General features: G+C 43.9%; 1 protein-coding gene across 1 annotated transcript in view; it reads left to right on the top strand.

The window, feature by feature from the left end:
- Positions 1-3,522: 3,522 nt before the first annotated feature.
- Positions 3,523-23,400, top strand: part of LOC131287607 (protein rolling stone) — a 42,876-nt gene continuing 22,998 nt past the window's right edge. The window contains exon 1 of the mRNA XM_058316674.1: positions 3,523-3,581. The gene's annotated coding sequence lies outside the window, so the exon portion shown is untranslated. The remainder of the gene's footprint in view (positions 3,582-23,400) is intronic.

The following is a 23,400-nucleotide window of genomic DNA, read 5'->3' as shown; positions in this document are numbered from 1 at the left end:
TTCTGGTGCAAGGTTCCCGAACGTGCGAAGAAAGGTCAGAAAAGCACCTCCACTGGTGCGGGGGTGTGAGAAACGTTGTGGGCACTGTTTTGTTACGGGGCTGAAAGAAAGAGCGAGATGATTGCCGCAGCGAGAGGCGAACGAGCGAGATGAGCGAAGGCGTGCGAGCGGGAGAATTGAAGCGAAGCGAGAGCGAGAGCGTGAGCGGTGAAATTTTGCCAGCCAACGTCAGCCATCCGGCCAGCAGCAGGCCCGAGCCATTTCGCCAGCGGAAGAGACCACGCCGGGCCAGAGTATTGTTAGCTATCCGTCTGCACGGATCTTCCGGAGCTTCGCGGTATCCCGACCGGTCCATAGTTGGTGTGGCTTTTGGAGGCCCAAATTCACTGGTGCATACACACACGGCGGCGGCGCACGTTTTCGGGACGGCCGTTTTGCTGCAGCAGTTTCGCTCACCGTGTTCTGATCGATCAGGCCCGTTTCCATCGCAGTGTGCTGTGAAACGAAAAAATTACCTTTTAATCAGGTGTGTATTGATCGTTCGATTGGGTTCGACGTGGGCTTCCATGCCTGGTTCTGGTGCTCGGGAGAAACTATCATCTTACGTCCGAAAAGTTGTGCATACCGAACTGTCAGCAAACGGGCACAGAAAACCCGTTCTCCGCAGACACTTCGTTGAGTTTTCAGCGTTTTTCCGTAGTGCTATGAGAGACGGTCGTTGGAAAACGGTGTAGCTGGGAAACCCATTGCACCGGCAAACCCGGGACTCCTAGCGTTCGTGCTTCAGGGCGTGTTTGCGGTGGTGTTGGTGCGAGCCAGCCAAAGAATTTGCTTTCCAGTGGAAACCCCTCGCGCGGTGGGAAAGCGTTTTCTTGGGCGCATGTGGTGAAACATATCAGGTGATTTTCCGTTTCCCCCAACGAAGCGGAAGCCGGGGGAAGGAAAGGGAAGCCTACCTAATAGTGGCCAGATGAAACCGGTGACACGGACACGCGGTGCGGAGCCTTTCATCCAACCACAACTCGATAACAATAACCGAACAAATTGAATTAAATCTTCCGCCGAGTGTAGTGATGGTTAGGTTACGGCTGTCGAAAGACGAAACCTAATACGATTCGATAACGATTCATCAAAGCGCGGTCCCGGGAACGGCACGGAATGTCCCAGTTCCCGGACAATAGGGTGGACACTTGGCTAGCGTGTGCGTGTGAGTGGGCTTGTGTACGGTGAAACTAATCAATCCTACCAATGTCGGACCATTTCTCTTCTCGCCCAAGATTCTGAACTACTTTGATCCCATTGCCCTACGCGTTTGAAGAGTGTTACGCTGAAACCGTATCGGAACGTTGTACCAACGGGAAGCATCGACTTTTTACAGTCTTCTACAAACTTCTTAAAGTATCTTTTCGTTGTATTTTTGTTGCACAAAGATCGGTAGTTTTTTTCCACAACCTTTTTTATTTATTTATTATGTTTTTCGTTTTAGCAAAACCTATCCACACCGAAATCAGGTGGTTTTTGCAATTGCCTACGGTCGCGCCACCCAACGGCCATGCGCCCCGCAATTAGCGTCGTTGAATTAATTGGCTTTAATTGAGTTCTACGCCGGCGTGCGCACGAAGCCGCCGGTTCCGCTATATTGTACCTTAATTCCAGTTCCACCAAACATAAAACCGATATACCGGCGATTGTGCAATCGTCGTTCGATATTGGTCTAGCAAAAGGAAGTAAGAAAAAATGCGAAGAATGTGGTGTAAAGAATCGGCCCGTTAAATCCCATTTACCCCTGGTGCGCACCGCATGACCATGCGAAACGGAAACGGAAATGTCTTTAAGGAGCACTCGATAAAAGGTTGGAGTGAATGGAATTAAATGGTTTAAGAGCGACGATTAGCAGAGCGGTTGTCGTCGAAAGAGGTGAAAGGATTAGGGTTTCAACTGGAAACGATGATTCGTTTTCCAATTTCTCTTTTAATGAGCCCTATTGAACCGTCATATCGTAAATTTATTCAGCATCATTCATTGGGAATTTTATGATTAATCCATATGATCGTTGCAGATAATAGGAGTCATTTTTTTCACGTAACAAAAAAACATCTCTGGAATCTTTCAAATAGAACTTTAAAATCTTTGTTAGTGTTAGATTGCTAAAGGTTAAAACGGAGATAACCATATAAGTTTTATGGTATGTTGTACTGAATCGCGATTCAGCACATTGCAGTGGCAGTTAAATAGGTTTAATTGGAGCGGTACAAAAAACGACTATGTGTGATTTAAGTGTGACTTTTTCCAAATAAAATTATTTTTCTAAAATGTCCGTTCTTCCGTTTGGCGTGCCAGTGAAATGTGTCAGTAAGGATATTAAATTATAAGATCATCCACACCAATCCTTAAACACATTAGGTACTTTTTCTTTGAAGGCAACCAGTATATGGAACCGTAAAAATATCATTCAGCTGTAAATCTTTCCAACGGGCTTCGTAGTGATTTATCAGCCGGATAACATCCATAGATTAATATACTCAGCATTGTCTGTGCGGTACGGTCGGCACTTCCGCATTGCATCCTTTCCGCCTGACTTAGATCGGCTTCCGAACGCAAACCCCAAACGAGCGGAGAATGATATATGCCGCTCGCAGATGACTGATGATCCAGATTCGCCCGATGAACCAAACCCGGGGTGGCGGTTACGTGTTTTGGGAGACGAGGTTTCGTATTTTCCTTTCGCCTCCGGCTGTTCTTCGGTTCGTTGAACGACGTTAGATTGTGTTTTTGTGTGTCGTTCTTATTTGCGAACTATTTATCCTTGCGTCCTTTTTTCTTTCTTTTCTTGTGCACCCCGCGAGGAACCAATATTTTTGCATCAGTTCCGAGCCCTTCGCTTCGTCAGCTGGCTGTCACTTTTTTGATCCTTTGCAAATTTTTTGTTCTCGCATTATAAGGTACATGCCTGGTGTATGTGCGTTTGTGTGTATGTGTGTGTCAGGGCAAATTTTGCAACCCCAGTTTTACCCCCGGGAAGTACGGTGCAGCTGACAAACCCGAACGCACAGGTCCGGAAACTAAAATTCTGGCAAATGCTCTGTCTACCTTTGTCAGCTGTTCTCGGAGCGGCTCTTCAGAGGCATGTGAACGTGGCGAATGCATATTTTCTTCGGTTTGGCTGCGTGAAGGGGCAGGGTGCAAGGGACCGGGATGAACGAAACAAGCTGCAGCCCTGGCAACATAGAAAAGACGGCCGACGAACGGACGGATCGAATCGGGCCCACCCGTGATGAATTGGTCCCGCGAGAGCTTTCCCACGAATCGCGAAATGAGCTTTTCCGTGTCGCTGGTTTTGGTGTGTTTTCTCTCGAATTGCGCTGCTCTGTTTGCCGGCTCCTCTCGATGCATTAGGGAGGGAGCCTCAATGGGAAGGCAATGAACGGGTTAACTCGGGTGTATACTGCATTGTTCATTTCTTCTTTTCACGTTTTATTTTGATTTCATTACTTATGTTGTATTTTCTCGTTCTCTTCTTTATTTTGCACAGAATTCACCCGGCCATAAAGATCTTTTAGTTTGGTTTTATTTTCCACCAGGTACGTATTAATTATTCTTTTTTCCCCTTATTTTACCATTTTACCAAAGCCATTTTGTGTTATTTTTGTTATGTTGATTAATGATCTAGCGTCATTGATGCAACAAAATTGCTTTACAATTGATTGCACCGCTGCGCATACTTTACTCTGCAGTAAGTTACCTTTTTTATCGCTTCAGTGGGATGCATTCTTCTAGGAAACTGTTTCGAATTTCACGTTTTGTATCACTCTGTCTTGAGTTTGTTACCCCTTAGCGTACTGCATGGGGAGTAGTTTGCATTTAGACTGAACATCTCTTTTTTCTTGACTCTACCCCTCCATCTTTCCGAACGGCCTTAAAAAATCCAGCACCTTTCGGATTAAGTTTGGCAACATGTGACGTTGCAACAGACCTTGTCGGGGTGGAAAAGGAAAAACAAGCGAATCACCCTTACGTGCAGCGGGTCGGAAACGTACAGATGGCACTCGAACGTATGGCCTGATCCTGGAACGACGCACGACAACACCGGCCTCGAAAGATAATTCAAGGGAAAGGAGGGCAAAAAAAGCATGGAATGAAAAAGAGAGACAATGCATGTTTCAGAAGGGAGCACCCGGTATCCTTTCGCCCATTGTGACCGCAGTGCAACTGCAACGGAATTCGCACAGTCTCCTGCCCGACACCCACCCGGATCGCTGTGGTCGACTGGCCGATGCTGACAGGCTTTTCGTCGCCGATCGTTTGCTCAAATCCGTCCGCTCAATAAAACTTCAATTTTCGGGCGTGTTGGGTGCTTTCCACCGTCGACACTCCGTCGTGATGGACGTACCAAAGGGTCCTTTGATAGGCCGTGAGGGTAAATCGACCAAAACGGGATGCGATTATGGGTTGTGTGTGGAGTTTGGCGAGCGCTAGATGCCAGTGTATGCTGGAACAGGCTCAAATATGCGGCAGGATAACAATAACATTGAGTCACACACCAATGGGGCATGAATACTTGGGTGATGTTATTTTTCGTTTGTGTTGCCAGATTGCGTAATAGACTTCAGTCCGTTACTGACAAAGTGTGTTTTCCCAGATTAGCATTTTTATTGTTCATCGATTTGAATTCGATTTGGATTGGCGCTATGAATTTATACATTTTAATAAAAATTGCATAACGTTATAAAGGCTAGTAGATAAGCTTATAGGCTAGTAGATAAGCATAACGTGTGTCATATAATAATAAAACAATCAATACAATGACAAAACAGTAGCTTCAAAAGCGTTAATTTAGTTTAAGGTTTTCAAGTGAGAAGTGAACTTTTTCGAAATTTCATGACAAAAGAAAAAAAAACTGTATGTGATATTTTGGCAAGAAGAAAGTGAATGGAACCGAGGAAATTTCCATAGTTTATAGACTCATCACGGATATTTAGCTGGATTAAATTTAAGATGTCATGTGGAAAATCGTCCGCCGTCAGAACGTGTTGATATATGAAACCTACTCCGTACCAAATTTCAATAATTCAATGGAAGTAGTTTAACTTTTACGTTTGAGCTGCCGTTTGGAATCTGAACGCAAGAAATGTTCGGCTCTTTTTTTCTGTCGTTCGAATGCTCAGTCCAGACTTAAGGCATCCACATTTGGATTCATGAGGCATATTCCAATTATACAGTATATCCGACACCTCGTTACCATTTGTAGTACGAAGGACGGAGAAATTATTTAAGATGTACCCTGGAGTTGGATGGATAATGCAAAAAAACTGGTTGAGGATTATATTTGGCTATGTATATTCAACACTTTGTACAAGTCTTAAAAGATGCCATGTTATGCAAATGGGATTAAATGTATTGCAATTAACAATCAACTAAATCTTGCATGTCCTTTAGAGTGCATACAGTCGTTTGCTATTTATGTAATGGTCGTGAAGTTTACCGGAAACCGTTAACAATTTTGAGCATCTCGATAAAACAACGAGTGGCAAATGTCTTGTCGAGTGCGTACAGCCATTTGTTTTTAGTTATGGAAACATCTCCTGATGAGCATGTGCAGCGTTGTTTTGCACAAGATTACGGTGCTCTAACCGGCGCTGCTAAGAACCCGCTGCTTCCAAGAAATGCGGATTAACAAACGGTTTCGTGCTAGCGCTTTGTCCTTCCGGAGGACCAAAAAAAACAAGGAAAAGGAAGACGGCTCACACACGGGCCAGAGTCGGGCTTTTGGCACTGAAAAAGGGCTCTTTTGCGTCATGGGCGAAAATGCTACAGGGGAGGGGGAAAATACAAGAGTAGTAAAACAAACACACTAAGGACAATGGTATACAAGAATCCGGAGCACTTCCGAGCGAGGAGTTTGCATTTGTTGGTTTTTGTAGGTACGCTTCTCAACAGAAGGGTACTTAACATGCTATGTACACTAGGGACGAACGGAGAGAGATAAAGAGCAAAAAAAAAACGAAAGATACAATACGGAAGAAAGTTTTCTTTTCTGCACCGGGATGATGCTACCGACCGACCGGCGACAATGTTGATGATGATGATGCACTTTTGGCGAGGATGTACCGTTCGTTCGTGATCGCGTTTAAAACTAAGTTAAGTTTGCCGTACCTTTTGGCACAATGTCGTGCTAGGCCCGTAACGAGACCTTAAACGGTGAAGCAGGGGAATGCTAAAAGAGCAAACGGTACAGCACAGGACACGGCAACGAGATAGGACAAAAGACACAAAAAAACAACAACAACAAGGACGAGTCAGAATCCGCTCTGGTCGTAAATCGAAAATTGAATTTTCCATCAGCCGCTGCTGAATGAAAGGTGAGGAAAAGTGCGGTTGGTTTTTTTCTTTCCCCAAACGCCACGGGGAAACCCCACATCGTAGTGGCCGGGATTGCCGCCCGTTTGTTCGGTTTCCCTACGCAAAATCCTCTCCCCCGCACGCGCGTCCCTCCCACGATGATAGCCCATAAAAATGTCAGCATAAACCTTTTATCGGAAATTTAAGGTTTCCTCTGAACCTTCGAAAAGCGATTCCGATTGCGGCCGGTCGCGCGCTAGCGTTGCAGCCGGAAGTTCTAGAACGTTTGCGCGGTGCCAATTCCTCCGAGGCATTGCCAAAAAGTACGAACGAACGCGCCCTAGACTGGAGGGTACTGGCGAACGACAACGTAATGCTTTTAGAATTGACTTTTGTGCGGTTTCCTTAATTAGGGTCGCTTGCGCTCGCACGTAGGTGGATTCCGCCTGCCAACTGGCCAACCTTGTCTGGGCTTCCCTGCGTCCGTTGTGGTAGTTTTTCCCGGGCACTCTCCTCGGCCCCGGGTCGAGTTGGGAGCGTGATGGATCGGTTCGTAATAACGTTACCGGTGCCAAGGATCTGATGGCATTACAAACGTACACCCACCACACGGTACACAGCATTTCGGTCGAAAGGATTAACTATTCATGTAGTCTTTCGATCGGAAATTTATTTCCTGTGGTGCATTTGTCTAGCCGCAACTAGGAACGTGTTCGCCTGAAATTGTAGTTGCTAATGAACCATTTTTTGATAGGGTCAAACTTTGCGTTGGGCTTTGAGCTCATGGTTATCGTTTCGAAACAGAAAACCACCTGTGAACATTTCAATCAACATTTTGATGAATAATTGTCTAACGCATATGCATATGCACTCTTATACTTCTAGAGTTCTCTACAAATTTCATTTCTAGAAATTTGACAAAAAGTTGGAATCTATCTCCTTTGCTAGGCTTCTTTTGTAAATTATATTACTAATTGTCATCCGACGATTTAGTCTATTTTGGTTTTTCTTACTCGTATTATTCTTCCCCTAACTTCCGGTTGATGTATCTCCATTTCCGTTCCGTCCGTATTCCTTTTTCGTAAAGCTTTTGATATTTCAATCTGCTTCTTAAAACTATTGTTTATACAATACGATCTGATTCGTTGGCTCATCAGTTGATGTATATTCTCTTTCATTTTAAAATTAGCTCTACTATTCATGTTATAGTTTCATCCTATAAGCAATTTGCAATCTATACGTCTTTTCTTAACCCTTATATTTTACATTGAATCGATATCATATTAGTTCATTTAAATTTAGAACTTTAATGGAGTGTGTAGATATTGCTAGTAAATAATTTACAATATCACCTTCATGTAAGCCTCTCAAAGTTATACTGCTTCGAATTCAACTAATTCGATTAAACCAGTTCAAATATGGGACATAACCTTTTTATTTGTCCTAAACAAAAGTGCATTACAAATAGAATTCAAAGTTTATAGGAGTGTTATGATATCTTCGTACACCATTGCTCGAATTATGCTAACTATTAGACATGCGCGTGGTAATAAATTTTGATTCCATCATACCAAAAGGATGGATTACGGGATGATACTTCATTGTTTTGCATAAATCTCGAGCGTAGGATGCGCATTTATGATGTTTGTTTTCGAGAAATTTGTGTGTGTTCCCTCGCCATTCTTTTCTTTTAAGCTACGCTACCTTTAATGATTCTGTTTACCTTCGTTACGTCTGCTTATTGTTTGCATTGCGCGTTGCATTATTTTAACATGGCCGTGGCGCTGTTTTTAGGCTATCGTTGGAACGGAGCATCTGGTTTGTTTGGGGCGGGCTTTCAGCGTATCCGAGCGCCCGGGTGGGGGGGGGGGGGGGGGGCAGGTGCTGGTGTTACGCAAAAGGTAATGTTTTGGTACCGTTTTGCCAAACAGCGCCAGGAACCGCCGACCGGGCCAGCCTCAACGCGCAGGTGACGCTGTAAAGCGAGTGAAATGTAAATATATAGTCGGGGAAAATATCTCCCGGCGACGCACCACGGCGTCGGTGTGTTTGTGTCCGTTGGTGTGTGTGTGTGTTGGTGTTTGTGTGTCGGTTAGTGTTCATGATATGTTTGTGCTGCCGTGTGAAGGTGTACCAAGGCAAGTGAGCAGTTGTGCAAAACATCTCCGAGCGTAGGAAAGGAGCAAGCCTGTAGGAGTCCGTGGTCGTATTCGCCGAACCAGGCGTTTGTTTGCGGAATAATTTTAACCAGCGCACTACACGGAGGCTGTGTGTGCCGTTGTGATATTTGTGTATGTACGCGCGCGAGAAAGCGAGCTAAAGTGTACAGGATTCGAACGGCGAAGGATCCGGCATCCTAGTGTCGGGGTTTCCGCTGACTTCTTGCTTCATCTTGCGCCGGAAGTACACCTTCCCTCGCTGCCACCCCGGTTGCGGCCGACCGTCCCAACCCCCGGGACACCCCTGGCTCCCGGTGCCGCGCACCGTTCACCCCTCGCCCACATCATAATTGCTTGTGCACCGGTAGCTTCCGCAACGCCGCCACATTGGAATACCAGGAGGAGAGTTGTGCGTGCTCGCACAGCGTGGAACCACCGCCACCATCCTGCTGCAGGTAATTTTCCCACCTGATTGTTGTCGAGTGTGTGTTGGTCGCCTTCGCCTTCGCCTTTCCCCCCACCCCACTCCTCCTCCTCCTCCTCCGCAGGCCGTGTAGTACCTTCCTTCCGGAGGAAGTGAGATCTACGATCGGGACGAGCGGCAGCGCGAATGCTCTCCGGAATCGGACGTCTTGGATTTGCCAAGGGCGCAAATCCTTGTCGTTCGCTGGAAACACACCCAAACAGGGACACAAACACGGATACGAAATTCTGCACACGGTGTGTGTGAGTGTTCGGTGGAAAATTTTCCGATTCGGCAGAACGGACCCCTCTTCTCCGGGGGGAGGGCGGCACGAAGACAGCGAGGAATGTTAAATTTTTCTATTTCTACCGAACGTTCGACACCGCAGGCAGCCAAAACTTGTTCTACATCGCATCGCATGAGGAGCGAGAGGGGCGGTTTTGCATCTGAGGGTGAGGTGGAGCGGTCGGGGAGAAAACATCAAGAACATGCGAAACTCATTCCATTCCTTCGGCGGAGCGTAAGAATGACGAGGAGGAGATGGAACGCAACCGTGAAGCAGACCAACCGAAAAATGTGGTCCGTTTGGATAATAAGAAAAATTAGTCGCACGTACGAAAACATCAACGCACCGGCCACCCACTTGGCTGGAAAATATTAATTCTCCACATCCACTCGGATGCAGAAATTAGCTCACAGTGGTCCAGCAGAAGACATTAAATGGTCTGCGCTAGCCTTATTGACATTTTTTCAAATAAATAAAGTTATAAATCTTTGGAAGGTTTTCAAAATCATATGAAGTAAAACATTGCGATTTTCTCATCGAACATTACTAAGTGATGTTAAGGATTGAGTTAACTCCTTGGAGTTTGATTAAACAAAAAATATATATTTTAAAACATCAAGATTGTTTTGTAATACACCCTGCTTTTTCGAGGCTTGTATTACCTAGATAAAAGTAGAAAAACATACATCATATATCCCTTATGTTATCTGGGAAACATTCTCACCAAAAGGCTTGCTGTTTTTAATTTGTTACAAGTTATTTTATAGAAAAAATGTTGGAACTAATGAACGTACAAATAATTGAAAATTTTCAAATTAAAATCATAACAAAAAGGAAGGCAGCTTAATTCAAACCAAATTTAATTCTAAACAGATGATGGTTTGTAATTAACAAAACTATGTGCTGAATTTGACATTGTTGTTTTTACATTTGCCCAGGGACGTTGTGCACAGGGTTGTTGTAAGGATAATATTTTGGAATTTTTTGTTTGAGAATCTGTATGGTTCCATGTTATCCAATCAAACAATCCACTCGCCGAACCACTGTACAGCGGGTCCTCAACGATTGAGTCGCCATTTTCCCTGCGGCTTCCCGGAATGCCCAAGCTCTTATGCCCAAGAGGGCACGGAGACTTTCAGTCGCAAACTGGAAGGAAAGTGGGAGTGAGAAAGAAACTGCAAACGAACACTCAAAAGCCTTTTGGCCTTGAGCTGACCGGCTCGCGATGCTGATGATGATGATGATGTTGATGCTAATGTTTGCGACTGAATTGTGCCTCAAGTTCACCCCAGAGGTTCACTATGGGTAGTTTTCCCGTACCACTGTGCAGATTTGGTTGAAATGTATTTTGAATTCCATTTCATACTTCGCTTGTATTACTCGACTTTTATAAGCGCAAAAGAACGAACGAGTGTTTGTGTGCAGCTAATTCGTAATGAGCAACGGTGACCGGAGTTGGAAAAGCTCGTAATTGGGAGCCGTGTTTTGGGACACATTTTCACTCATTTATCGATCGACGGCCTTTGCTCGAGCGCTTTTCCTGGGGCTTTTGTTTTTTTTGGTATGGCCTCATTTCATCGTCCTGGATATCCTATGTCTTTCTCAAGGCCTCAATGCCCGGGTAGTGTTGCAGTGTTGCACCACGGTGGCACCTAGTGTCGAAAACTTTCCTGCCGACCCGTTCTGCCAGTGCAGCTGCATCCCATTTCGGTTCGGTCTCGTTGGTGTTCGCAGTTCGATTGGCGGATGAAAGTTTTCCCGCTTTCCTTCGGTGGCATGCTGACCGGTCGCCGGGTGGTGGATCGCCCGAGTTGGCATCCTTTACAGCCGAGTCCAAGGCACTGGCAGGAGGAATGCTCGAAGGCAATGCCTCCCGAGGAGGAGATTCCGGCCGGCCCCGTTCTGCTCTGGCTGTTCGGCTGGGCAGCATAGCACTGCCCGAGTGTACCGATACGGAATGGGAGGCAAAGTATTTGCTTTTAACTGCTACCGCTAGCCCCCTGCACCGGTGGAAACGCTGATCAACAGAGGGACGCAGGGTGGACGGACTCCAAAGTTATGCCTGCAGGCAACTACTACACTCTGGTGGCTGTGGTACAAATTGCTTGATTTGGCTTTTCTAACATGATAAGGTTTACCAAACACATACACACACATACAATTCTTGGGTACTAGTGACCAAACGGTGCACCTTGGCTTATTGTGCAATCTGGACACCAACTTCCTACGAGGCCCAGAGTACTCTCTCGGGGACCGAAGTCATGGTGGCAAAAAAGAGATGTCACGGGTCGTTTATTTCGATTCCCTTCAAAGTGAGCAATTATTTTATGTGAACGGCAAACGGCCGTTTCATTTTACAGCAGCCCGTAGGGTGGAACAGTTTGCACATAGTTTAACATATTTTAACGAGCAACTTATGATAGTTGGAAAACGGGGAGAAACAGAGAGCGGTGCATTAGTGTTACGTCGCTTTGAGGATATGAAACAGAGAAACCGTTTTCTAGTCAGGAGCGTGAAATCGGTTCATTAAAAGGCAAGATAGTTTTGGTATGACACGGTATAATAATTTGCATCTAAGAGGAAATATAGTAAACAGTAGAGAGAGGTTTGTTTTATTAGATAACATTTTGGAAAAAGGTTGCATCTTCTTTGTAATAGCGATTAAAAGAACAGGTGTGATTTTTGCGATTGAAAAACAAGATTTAAATACGTGAACACGTCATTCACTACATATTCACGTAAGAATGTTCATCGAATTTCAAACCCAAGTTTTAAACTTAACCTAAGAATGCGTCAGTATGTCTAAACTTTAAATTCAGTATAAATTTGGGTTTAGAGCAAACCCAGTTTTCTTTTTATTTTTCGGTCCTCTAATAAATTCTTCTACATTTCATGGTGAATATTGCCAACTCTATTTTACTGTAAGTCAAGGGGCGAAATTTTGCTAATACCTTGAGCACAGACTATTTGCCGATGATTTTGGATACGTTTTTGGATGTTTTTTTGAAGTTTTTTGATGAAATCTGCCGCATGGACTTGTTTTTGCAAATATGTCTTAGTCAGGGCTCAAATAGTTTCAAAGTATTGGCCTTCGGAGTAGTTTAGCGGTTTCAGCCCTTTGGGATACGCTTTTGTATGCAGCGCATAATTTACCGATATCAACTTCGGCAAGTAATTCAAGTGCCTTACTTCCGCTGTCACAAATGGATCCTGAAGCTTTCCACGCTCGCAAATTGTCTTTCAATCATCATTCCTTTTTTCAATGAATTTTCCAGTTAAACGTTTTCGGTTAAAGTGCAAAACGCGTAGAATTATCACAAATTGTTTGCCAAGTCTAGGGTTTACATCCAGATTCAAACTCTTCCGATACTCTCACCTTTCATTTTTGACAACTGACTCAATAAAACAATATCAATGATGCACCATTTGTGTAGGATTTCTTGGTGCTGTGAGGTTGGTGCATTTGAGGCTGATTGAATGTTGAATGTAAACCAATATACACAATAATTAGCTAGAAAAACGTCAAAAGAAAAAAAACAAATGCGTATCAAAATCGTGCCTAGACTATCTGGGACACCATATAGTACTCAAACTGCTGGAACGCAAAGTCAATAAAATATGTATTTTTATCGGTTTTACGGAGAAGTTAATATCTTTTTCCGCGCCCAAAGGTACAACATAAAAATGGTAACTAGGTATTAAAGCTCGTGTCACCCAAACCTTCTAATTGTTTCTTTCTTCACAATTTACCTGCACCGCAATGTATTACAACATTCAAGCTGCTTTTTAATGCTGCCTGAAAATGTCTTTGGGACTCGCATTACATTCGAAGCGTGATGCTTTTGCACAAATGCGACGTGTTGTAATACGCCTTGCAAAACAAACGCTTCACTCGATCAACAAGCCTGGCACGTTATAGTGCTCTCGCAAACCATTATATAAATATTTACACATCCCACTCGAACTAATACAAGTGACTGACTGCACAATCGCAAGGCACGAGCGCCGGCTACCATTTCTAGGAATTTCTAATCTCCAGCTTCGGTCGCACTTTGCTCGATCCGAAATAATGAGGTTCCCCCGGCGTGGGGCGAACGTGAATCCCGTGACTCTCGGCCGGCTCTTACGGGTTTCGCTCACCCTCCCCCTCCTGAGCCTCCTACGAATGTCTGTTACGTGAGCGTTATCCTTTCCCTTATGGTCGGGCTCACGCGGAAGTGAAGTGTACGTGCCGGTCGCCTTGTTATTCCTGCCGCATCCTTTTTTTTTGTCCCCGACCGAAGGAAACTCTCATGTGGGAAGGATGCTGAAGGGAGCTGTGTTGACTTTGAAATCGTTCTCCATTGCATTGCCGGCCACTCGCTCCCTTTCCGTTCCTACCGCGGTCGCAAATCTCAAGCATTTAGAAAGCGGGAGCGAAAGGTCAACTGGAATTAAAAAAGACCGGAGATTATTTTAAATAAATATTTATGCCTCCGATGTGTTTGTTGTGGAATAAAAGGGCTCATGGGAGTGTACATCTTTCCCGACCGTTCGACGCCGTTCCGGTCGCACTTTTCTGCACTATTTCAGCTTTGGATTTAAGCTACCGAGCAAAGCTCATCAGTTATGCTAACAAATGTTTGGCCGAAGGTAGTTGGCGGAGGGCTAACAAGCTCGTTTTCGTCGTCGGTGTGATGAACCTTTTCATCGTGGAAAAATTGTCAATTCGTTGGGTCACTGTATTTTTGTGGTTTTCGTGCAGAAAAACAGAAAACCACCAATGGAGGCGAAGATATATAACAGAGGGAAAACATTTCCCTTCTGTGCGCTCGGTACCCGCGTTTTCCATCGTGGAAATATCCTTCCTTCCACAAAACTCCCACTCCCCCGCAGGTCGGAAACGCTGTCCAGGTGATGATGAATAATTTGTACTGATATCCATCGTGACACTGTTCCGCCTCTAGGGGATGGTGATTTTTCGCTTTCTCGCCTTCCCTTTCGCGCGCCGTCGTTCCCCTTTTGATGGTGGTTTTTCCGACCACTTTTTGGCTGTGCAGGAAAATGGTTCCGCTTCGGGAAAACTACACCAACAACAAGCTTCGCGCTCCATCGCTACTAGATTGGCCGTCGTAAATTTATGTTGAATGCCATGTGAAAACGTCAAGCCTTTTTTTTGTACGATCCGCGCCTCACAAACGGGTTCCGGTTTCTCGTCGTTCACGAGCGGAACCTTTTCCTTCGAAACACATATGCTGGTGTGCCTGACTGTTCATGTGGGACCACCCGAAGGGTTTAAAGTCTTTTGGGGGGCTTTTAACGTCTCCGTCTCGTTTACATGGGCGTGAGCCGCAGAAAAGCTTCGGAAGGTTTCACATTAATCCGTTTCGCGTACGACGTAATAATACATGCCTAAAGCCATAATGATACAGTAAAATCTATCTTTAAAACCAAACATCGAATGCCTTCGAAACACAATTTAAGTAAAGCTAATTGTGGTTTCGTTCGAATGCAACGATCAGTTGATGGATATGCTAGTGGCGAATATACGTTTATAGTTCGAAGGATTCTTTATCCTTCTATCGCTTCACAACGTGCAGTTTGACGTGAGAAAAACTGGACTTTGCTTCCACCGAGCTGCGCCTCTAATGGATCCTGTTCGGACCCACGCTCGTAGTTTGTGCCCGTAGGCCCAGAGGCGAGTGATTGACGGGCTCTCTTCTCGTCACAAAGTGCCAGCGCGGCAGACGAGAAGTGACTGACTGGTTGACAGCTTCAAAGCAACATCCACCCGTGATTGACAGGATGCAAATTTAACAACGCACACGATAATGAAAATTGTCCCACGTTTGATGGCATTGTGCGATGGGAAAGTTACCCAGGAGGAGTTTCCGGTCTCACCGAAGGTTCGTGTTCCGTACGCACACTGCCATGGATGCTGCAGCACCAAGTTCACTTACCACCAAACCGGAAGAACTTACCCTGTATATCCTTCCGACCCGACTTCATCCATCCAAACATCCTGCTCTCTTCGCACTCTCCGCACTTTATGGATCGTCAATTTCTCACCACGCGCCGGTTCGTGATATCCATCTTTTATGGCACGCGCTCTAATCACACGCGCGGGTGAAATTAGGTTAGCGGAGCAACAAACGCCAGAAAACTTCAACTCCCGCGAACCGGAGGCGGTGAGGTTGAGATTAAAAAATCATGCAATCACAATTAGTTTAGAGGAATAATTTATGGGCAGCAAGAAATGACGCTCGTATTCCTGCACCGGAAGGTAGCGAAATGTGAAATTGCGACGGCGCATCGCGTCGTTCGGTGGGAAATATGTGTGGAGTAGTTTTCCAGTTGAGTTCCACTGTTTTATGTAGCAGTAAATTTTTTCGTGTTTGCTTCCTGCCATGGAAGGAGGCGAACTTATAAAAGGCGAGGAGGCGAAAAATAGCGAATTTTCGCAAGATGACTCAATTGCCTATTTATTCCAAAACTTGTCACTTTCTTACTCCATCTTGTTATTTCCAAATATAATACAAGAAAAGTATCTAATGATCATCATACATTCATAATGACAGTAAGTTCCTTGCTTGCAAACAAGTTTGTAGAAATGAAAAACAAACTTAAAATTATCAACCAATATATTACATTTTCAACTTTGGGATATTTGTTATGGACTATTTCTTCCAATGATACTCAATTATTGTTTCGGTTGATAAACAAATTTCTAGCAGATATGGACTGTTCATTGAAAATAAAAAATATTATGAAACAGTACCGTTGAAAAAAAAAAGGAAGAACAGTTGTAAAAACTCAATTTAAACTAACGACCATACAGTACGTTACAGTCGAACCGTTCCGATTAATTATTGTAATCATTATCGATAGTTCAGTGGCACATTATTCACGGTTGCTCTAGCGGCCGAGGGTGACCATAATTACAGCGAATTATGTCCCGTGACTGGCGATGGAAAATAATTTTCCAACCGTCCCTTTCGGCCCGTCGACTGTGGCCTACGCAAAAGAGCAGTGGAAGGGAACAAAGTTTTGAGGGCTGGAGCGAAGGACTAATGGCATACGTCGGTTTTCCGATCGATACCGATTCCGAACACCCGTTTGGGGATGAAGCGTCACAGGCCCAGGCGGGGATTGGGGTTTAAATTTTAATTGTTTTCAATTTTGATCACTTTTATTGTCTTCTTTTCCCCATGCGGTGCGACATTTTCCATTCGTCCGATTCAGTTTTTGGTGCTTAATTTTTGTTTCTTCGAGCGTTGGCGGTTTTTATAATACAGTTTCATACAAAAGAGCTTATTTCGATCCTGCTTCTTTTAATTATCACTTGCAATATGACGAGCAAAATAGTGTTTTTTATGTAACGACGTTGGAAGATTGAAGAAGCAAATATCATGCAATTATTTTATCCACAGAGCTTAAGGAACACTGATGAGGAAGTTTGAGCTGGCAGTTGAGGCGTCAGTTGGTCGTAAAATACTTTCAAATTGTTTCCACCAGAGCTCGCTGTTTGTCTTTAAATGTTCAGATCCAGATAAAAACATTTTAATTTAATTGCATTGCTACTGCATTACATACGCAGTAGATGTAAAAAGTGCTTTAATGTTTGGTAAATTGGAATCCAAGCAAGGATTTTGTATAAATAGTTGTCACCAATTTAATGGGCAATTTTTCAACACAGTGTAAGTTTTCAGTTTCAACTACCTTCACAATATAAAGCAATCACGAGAAGTAATTTACTGTAAAACTTTGTTTTTGTACCTACCTTTTTAGTGCCTTCTTTGAAAAACCAAAAACCTCCAAAGATATTTAACAAATATACTAAAAAGTAACAGTTTACGTATTTAAAATCTTCAAAATCTTCAAAAATAGTGAATTTATAGCGTTTTGAAAATAGGGGTCAACATGACCCCTAAAAAGCATTCTAGGGATAGTCGAGTTGGTTCTCGGAACTGGTTGAACAGAAATATCTGAAATTTTTGTTTTTGAAGTAGCAATCTTTTTGTTAAAATATTCAGCCGTTTGCAAGATATCAAAATCGAAAATTGAGTTGGGGTCAAAATTACCCCTATTTTGATTCTTAACACTAGAATCCAAATTACAAATTTGATTACAAATTTTGTGCATACACCCCTTTTCATATTTAATTGATACAATGTCATCTTTAATTAAAATTAGTACATCACTAGTACCGGAATAAAGCTTTAGGAAATAATTGATATTTTCCACATTTACTTTTTCAAAAGCTTTTAACTTATAAGTTAGACGAAATAATCGAACAAATCAAAAGTGTGACATTTAAGAGATTTTTATTTGCAACTGTGTAAAGACACTTGCCGAAACATTTTTATCAAAAGTTTGTTTTTTGCAATGGCTTTAGACAGATTTTCCATGTGAAACTGGTAATTGTTGAAAATCATTTTATTTTATTTTTCTCTTGATCATTTTTCGTGTGAAAAAAAACACAACGAAATCTTTAATTAAAATAGGTACATCATTAATATCTGAATAAAGCTTTACGAAATGATTGGTATTTGCCGCACCAGTCACATTTAAAAAAATTCATGACTTATAAATTAGATAAATTAACGGAGCAAATCAAAGTTAGACATTTAAGTGATTTTGATTTGTAGTCGTGTAAAGATGCCAACTCTTGCTGAAACATTTATGTCAAAACGTTGTTTTTTTTCAATGATTTTAGAATGATAAGAATGAATGATTGATCCGTGTAAAACTGGTAATTCTTGAAAATTTTCATATTGTATTTTTCTCTTTAACATTTTATTTGTTACTACCTCTCACATTTAACAAGGCGTTCCGATTGTTTTGTTGCAATTGCGTTTCAAAATGGCGTGTCATTAAGAAAATTAATTCTTTCCACCGGCTGGCGGGTGCAATTGTTTTCGATTCCCACGTCACCGATCCGGGTGTCAATCGGGAAATGAAAAATTTCTGCCGCACTTTCCGTTTGGCGGTACCCCGTTGTACCCCGTCTGATTGATAACCATGAATTGATTATATTGACATCTGATACCGACGATGGGGGAACGGCGCATCGGAACGGATGCATGCTCTGCAGCACCGTATATTGCGTCGGGCTGGGAAGCCGAATAGCCGACTTTACCGTCCGCTGGTCGTCTATCATGCTGATGGAAGTATTCCCACCATTTCGTTGCAACATGGAGAGTGTGCATAAGAATGTGCAGCCGAACCCGGCCCAAGGCCCATGCACTTTTCCCATGCGTTAGTTTTTTTCTTCCTCGTTAGAATTTAGATCGATTGACAAGCGAACGCGCCGGGCAGGATGTGGCGATGTTGCACCGGCCAAGGCCATGTTTTGCGTGACGGCCCGCCGGCCCCGCCGTGGTTGTTGCATTCCCTCCTCGCCCAGCAGGTGACAAATCAGTCACGGCCGGATGCCGCCGTTTCGCTGGCGCTGCTGGATTGGTGAAATTCTGACATGATTCGCCTGGTGCGTGTGGGGCGCGTTTTGGCACCCCCTCCCTCCACCAGGCGCTTCGACGTTGTGGTAATTGAATTACGCCAATCACATCGAAATGGTTCAATTGAGTCAATAAGCCACCGCCGGTGTGGTCGGTGGCCGATGGTCGTGGCTTTCCACCTCCGTCCGGGCCGTGTCTATGCTGCGTGACGTGTGCGATTTTGATGTAGCGTGAAGACATCGGTTTCAGCATCGATTCCCCGGCACAGCATAACATGCGCACGGTGGCCTTTGCCCCCTCCCCATCGAGATATTTGCTTCCGCCTGGTCGAAGGGTTGCCGCAGCATGGTCTCTGCACCGGGCACTGGGGTATGATTGGAATTGATTTGCATTTTTAATCTTCAACGTTTGGATCGTGGCGTTCCCGCTGCTGCTGCTTCTGCGTGCTGATATTCATCTGGAAGCTTAGTGGCTATTGTGTACGACAGCGTCGTGGGTCATGCTGTGGTTTGACTTCTTGCACTTGGGCACACTCACGACTTGGAATGCGGATGAAGGCGAACGGTCCGAGCGCTTCATTTGAAGCACACATTCCTTGGTGAGGGTTTCGATACCAAGACCACTTCGTCGGAGCTATTCAAGAGATTGGATCTCGGCTTCCACTGTTTCTAGTTGGTTCTTCAACAGAGAACAGCTTCGGGTTTCGGTTGCGCAAAAACATGCTGCAGGTCTGCATTTTAGTATTGCTTCCGATAGTTGAACTGATTCGCTTGCCCAGCATAGGCACAATCCAAAGAAAGGAGAAAATGTTTTCAGGCAAATGGTGTTTTGCGGAATATTAAAGAAAAAAATTTTGTATTTCGAAATGTTTATGGAAATTATTGTTCATTAATGTTCCATACAAAATTATATAAACCTGTTCATGATTTCAATCGTTTTCTCTCGAAATTGCAAGAAAACCGTAGTCGACAAATATTAAAGATTTATCTCAACCGCCTTAGTCCTCGACAGCGGCTATCAGAATAGGTCCCAACATAAGTATTTACATAGCAAAATAGACAAATTTCATTACAGATGTTCTTGTACATTTTGTTCCTCACTAAAAATGTTTGCTTTCTATCCGATTCGCCACGATCCTGTGTTTGGTTCACGGTTCACCTGCGAGATGCAAATCGCAGCCAATTTTCAAAACGAATTGCCTGTGCAGATAGCGAGCAAAGAACTAAACGTTTAATTATATTCGATGTGGCTTGCACCATTTTTTTTTCCTAAATCTTCCCATGTCTGGAAGGTTTTCTCTCCTGCTGAGCCCAAGGGACGGGAAAGTGAAAGATCGCAAAAATTATATCGCCTAATGGCTGCCGGGCGCTTCGGACTGGGAATTTGCTTCCAGCTGAGCGATTAATTTCCGAGCACGAGGTGCCATGGAATGATTGCACGGAGTTTCAAAGAATGCCAGCCCCACCCAAAACCAAAAGATGGATCGATAAAAAGACAAACAAAGGGAGGAAAAAAAAGGGATAAATTCTGCTACTGCTTGATGAAACTTTTCGGAAACTCGTTTCACAATCGCTTGGCGAATTATTTATGAAGGCGGTTGGTGGTTTCTTCTGGTTCGTTTTATTTGCCAGTTTTAATGCATTCGGCCCGCGGAATGGACGGAGAATCGCTCGGTTATTGGTCGATAATTACGGACCGAGCGTGTGGTGGATGCTTAAAATTAATTTTGATTCCCGTTCCCGGGATGTTTTCTTTCGGGGAAACCGTGACGATGAGTAATGATGTGCGAAAAGAAAACACCTGAGTAAAGAGTAGTTTGATTTGACGCTTGGAGGAGCTAAAATTTCCGTCATCCGAGCTAGGAATCGGGATCGACAAAAAATGTTCTAACTGTATCTAAATATTTCAATTCTTTGTTATTTTCAGAACGACCAACGGTAGGACTGTACTTAATTAATTTTCTCAAAATTAAATAAAAACCTGCATCAATTCAACTTAGCTTTTCCTGAAGATGGGAAGATTCCAATGGATCATTCGGAGGAAAAAAATTATACAAAAAAAATAAAACCATCTTCGAAAGCAAAGTTTAGCCCTCCTAAAAGCTTTGCCCGCTAACCAAATACACTCTACACATTTTTAATCATTTTATTTAAATGAAGTAGCTGCACCAAAAGATAACTGTTTTCTGTTTCTTCTCGACTTACAGACAAGCCGCTCGCCCTAAGACGCTGGCTGAAGTTTTGTAAGTTCAGCATCTCTCGAGGTTTGCGAGCATTCGACCTTGCGCCACACTTTCCCAGGAGCGCCTGAGAGCGAACGCTTCCCATTACAAGTTTTCCGCTAATCTTTGCCTTTTCCGAAAACGGAACCTCTACGGAATGCTAACGTGGCGCGATGCTTCCTGCGATCCCATTTCCACAGCCTCCGTTTGCCAGCGGATCCGACGCGGATCGGCAGTCGCGCTCATTCGCCCTCTTCCATCCGGACGTGTAAAGCCATTTCTCTTGCTTTTTGCTGCGTCTTTGCCCAGGCAAAGGCGGGCGTGTCCTTTGCCGGCTGGGACCGGAGGTGTTTGTGTGCTTCGTGTTTTCCTTTCCAGCCCGACGATAGCACTGCACACTCTTTTAACCCGGGGAACCGGGCCGGTTAGGAATGGCAATAGGGCTTCGTCGTCGGTTTGGTATGTTTCATCTTCCACCTATTTTATGATGACATTTATCTTCTCGCCCAAAGTGGAAGTCAACCGGGATGGCGTGTTGTTTTTGCGCGGTCGTGTCCGGTGCGCGGCATTGGAGCAGGATACGAAACGAATAATAAAATAAAATAAAGCACATCAACCATTGGGGGCATTGTAGTATGATGCCGTAACGATAAGCTTTCGCTTAAGTTTGTGTGCAACCCTTATCAAGCGTGGGAAGCGGAAATGCTGTTAAGGAATTTTCCGTCCGACACATTTATGGAATTGAGTTTTCCCGGTGATATAAGATTATAGTTTATTATATAACCGCATCTGTCTACCTACCGGTTTCCTTTTGTCCGTCTCATTAAGTTAATATCAAAAAGGTTTAAGTTACTACATTTCAGTTAGATGATGTGGCTAACCAAATATGTAGTGTCGATATTGTGGAAAAACATTTTACTTAATTAGTTTTAATTTTCTTCATCATTCCACTCCTTGGAGTGAATAAAGCTGGAAAATCTGTTGATGTCCAAAACAAACGGTCAATCCAGCATTAAATTCCTAGATTGTTGCAAACTTCTTAGTGAAACGATTGCCAGAGTTTTGTGTGAGCCTTCAAAGAATAGTGCTTCAGTGAAATTTCGCCTTGAAAGCATTCATAAAATGCGGCGGCAGTCTGCCAAATGGACATACGTAAGCCGCCTCAATAAGGGCAGTACTTGGAGGTACTCTGCTGGGTGGGTTTTGGTAGGAAGGATCCTTCCACAAACCTTACCCAGCTGAAGTGAACAATCTTCACCAGCCCTGGAGTGCACTTCCAATATAGGTGGCCTGAAAAGCCACCATCAAAATGGCGTCCGTACACTACAGTATCTCTGGACTAATCCTTGTTGCCATGGGTAAGTGGTTTTCACATTCTCTAAGAAGATTCTCCAGCCAGATTCTGAAACAAAAACCGCAAAAGAAACGGTCCGAAACGAGGTAAGTGTGGATAAAAAGGCAAGGGTTAAAACACTGCACCAGGACGATTCTGATGCGGAAAGATGCACTTCGGTGATTGTATGCGCATTCACCGGTTGAAAGTTCGAGTTGCCATTCTCTCTTACCGGTACCAACGAAGAAAATTTTAGATTTTAAATGTGTTCTGCAAAGCATCCATGCCTTTATAGTGATGTGATTGAGACGAAATTAATAATAGCTTTGAATTGATTTATATCTTAATGATCTATGTCAAGCTGGTACACGTGTTAATTAGGCTTTACTCAGATGGCTCAATTAACGTAGTCTGGAACCATGCGGGAAGTGAATAAGTCTTCGTGAGATTTATGGCGCTCTGAACGAGATGGTAACGTCTTTATTGGAAGGTACACCAGCATGAAAAGTAACATACTATTCGCTGTAAACAGACCGATCATTTAAATAGCCACTACTTCCATCAGGTTGAATTGAGAATGGTTTCTTTTCCAACCAAAAAATCCGGTTCAGGCTCGCTGCCAATTGCGCTGTCGGATGACCGAAAAAAAGGAAGCGTTATTTCCCATTCTGAAGTGCTGAAGCGAATTGATGGTGTACTGTGCAGAAGGACATCGCTGTGCATCCTCCGGGCACATTGAAAAGTGAAAAATAGAGGAAGAAAAAAGCCATCGCATCGTAGACAAACGGTGACAGCTTCGACATTAAGCGCAGTTGAGTGGTTCGAGGCTACTCGAGATCGAGCGTTTTAACGTTGACGGCCTGTCATCGCCCTCGTGGAGTTCTCGTGTACTCTCTAACTGCTGAATGCCCGGCGGAAATGTGGCCTGGCGGGCGTTTGGTGCTTAGGTACAGGCGGTGGCAAAAAGAAAAGTAAAAACATTGCTCTGCTGGTCGTAGGTGATAAAGACGTCCGGTGACATTCGAAGCATGGCAGAAGAATGGCATTCTATTTTTCTACTGCGAAGGCGCAACATGGGCTGCGCCATCGAGGTGGGATGAGATTATTTTCTTTTCTCATGTTAATTAACATTGACGTCCAACGTGGGTGCCAATTGTTTGTG

This window comes from Anopheles ziemanni, chromosome 2 (assembly GCF_943734765.1).
Source record: "Anopheles ziemanni chromosome 2, idAnoZiCoDA_A2_x.2, whole genome shotgun sequence".
NCBI classification, from domain to species: Eukaryota; Metazoa; Arthropoda; class Insecta; order Diptera; family Culicidae; genus Anopheles; species Anopheles ziemanni.
This window is presented reverse-complemented; position numbering and strand designations above follow the sequence as displayed.